General features: G+C 40.1%; 1 protein-coding gene across 1 annotated transcript in view; it reads left to right on the plus strand.

Annotated features, from left to right (window-relative positions):
* LOC138049937 (1-phosphatidylinositol 4,5-bisphosphate phosphodiesterase beta-1-like) overlaps positions 1-2,500 on the plus strand; it is a 62,093-nt gene that overhangs the window by 38,727 nt on the left and 20,866 nt on the right.

Consider the following 2,500-nt stretch of genomic DNA (forward strand, 5'->3'; position numbering starts at 1 on the left):
TTTTTGTTTTCTGCTATTACTGAATTCCTTAGTATTTGGAGCTGTAACGCTATTTCATGTGCAATTACTTGTATCGTTTGCAATTATCCTCACTAGTGCTGTTGTTAGCATTTTTACTGGGTTGCCAAACCCAGTCGGAATCTCGGTTTCATTTCGTGGGTTTTTACTGGGTTGCCTATGGGCAAACCCAGTCGAGGTCTGCGTTTAGTTTGTTTGTTTTCTTTTTTTTTTTTTTGGTTTTGTTTTTGTTGTTTTTTTCCGTGTCGGTAAAAGTCTTGCCTGTCACTCCCCTGGTAAGTGGTGTCTTTGTGTATAGAGCCTTCTGCGCGTATTTTCTTAGGATCGAGAGGGTAGTGGAACTGCGTAGATTTCTCAGGTGGACACAGTAGAATCATCAACTTAGCCTGCAATGGCGTCGAAAGTCATGCAACGCAAATGGCGTTTTAGTGGATCCTTAAACAAAATATACCCTTATGGAGCTCAATAATGGAAAGTCAGTTGGATAAACTAGGCATGAATCTCAAAAGCGACGAGTACTGGACTTCGACAACAATCTATCGCCCGTCGAGACGAAATCAAAGGGGGCAGTATTTACCTGAAGTACATGGTAATTTGACACAATTGAGTTTCTTGTCTTCACGCACGCAATGAAATAGGAAGAGGTTTTCACCTCTAAGAGCAAATATGTTGTTTGTTTCAATAAAATTTTCGCTGGAAAAGGATTCTGTGGTATTTTCTGCCTTTGTGAATTATGATATCATGTTGTGTATTGAATTTTCGAGCTTAAGGTTCAAATGTGATATGGGAGAAGTTTTTTAGTATTGCTCTGTAAGCAGGAAGGGTTCACAAGCCTGTTGGAAGCGTGCTTGAGTTTCAACAAAATGAGGCCCAAAATCAGTGAAAACTTGTGACGCAGATGAATAATAAAGTAGCTGCTATTTCCAAAATGATGGAATTACCTGGTGATAAATAACGTCGTAAATAACGTCGTACGCGTCTTCGAGATTAAATTTTGACTTTGCATAAACAAGAGTTGGGCGATTGTGATCTTTGTTTTGACTTCGCTCATTTCATTGTCAAACTTTATAACACTTGACAGAAAAAGAAACTTACAAAAACCCGGTATCTTGCCATCATTTGACACAGATGCTTCACTGTTTGGCGAGTAAACATGCCGCGGTAACTTAATCACGGCGCTCGCTGAATTCTGGCCATGTCACTTTCGATTTTGCAGTTTTCTTGAACGTAGCAAAAATCTCCCAAAATGTTTGTCGCTGATCGTAACTTTTTATATTCTATATTCACGGTTCAAAATTAATGTTGTTTTCATGTCGTAAATATTTTATTCTCGATCGACCGTCTGGGAAACTTCCTTCTGCTCTTTCTGAAAACTGTGTATCAATATTTATTTGCTTTTTCATCAATATTTGTTTTGCATAAAGCAAGCTACCAGAATCTGTACCTTGCTGAGTTCGCATTTGTTAGCGTTAATAGTATTTTCGGTCAGATGTTTCTGTTTTTTATGAGGGGTTTATTGCTTTGGTCTCCCATCCCAACACTAACCCCGCGAAACAGGGCTCGACTTCAGTGAGGTTTAGTATTACAAAGTTTTCGGATGCTCATAGGGCACACTTGTGGTGAAAAGAAGTTGTGAGGGAACTTGAAAATTATCAACATGTCAGCCCAGAAGCCAATGTTTCTCGCTTCTCTTTTATTTGTTATTCTTCAGAGACTGAAATGCTGTATTTCAATACCAAACAATTCAGTGCCTTCTGATTTTCTGTAGCACGTACCACAGGCAAGCCAGTGTATGCTTCATAGAAGCATCTAGTTGCTGCAGTCATTGCTCTTAATTTTCTTCCTCTTTGACATTGTTTGCTTACTGCGAGCTGTACCAGGATCATCCTCCGCTCGTATTGCTGGGTTGTTACTAACATCTATTAATTGTTCAAGTAAATCCACGTGTTTTCGAGGACCATCAAAAATGTAAACACATGGTATTTCCATACCAAGACCTGCACCCCGACTGATTGCCTTTCCACATATTTCTACCGATCCTTGGTTGGTAGGCTTTGAAATAAAATGAGTGACTATTACCAGTGCGGTTTTTGGTGTTCGCAAAGTGAAATGGAATGTGGCCTATAACTCTGCTTTCTTTTAACATGGCGACTGTGTTTTTGTCCTCGGCATTTTCCGGCTCTGGTTGCAAAGGTAAAATTTCACCACGTGGAGGGGTCCACCAGTCCTTGTAAACATGAAATCCCCTTTTCCAGGAAGAAATTTTTAGAATTCGGTTGTCACTCATTGCTTTTCGGGACCCTCTCAGTCTTAGTTTACATGCAACGTATGCCGTTTTCTGTAGTGTGAGGTGTGAAGTACAGTATGCTAATTCTTTTGAGTTGCGGCCTGTGTTATGTGACAGCTTGTCATTCTTCAGATGTCAATGTTTACCAGGTAGCATGCTCCATCGCATCATGGCTTCAGGTCCTTCAGCTAAGCG

This window comes from Montipora capricornis, chromosome 5 (genome assembly GCF_036669925.1).
Source record: "Montipora capricornis isolate CH-2021 chromosome 5, ASM3666992v2, whole genome shotgun sequence".
NCBI classification, from domain to species: domain Eukaryota; kingdom Metazoa; phylum Cnidaria; class Anthozoa; order Scleractinia; family Acroporidae; genus Montipora; species Montipora capricornis.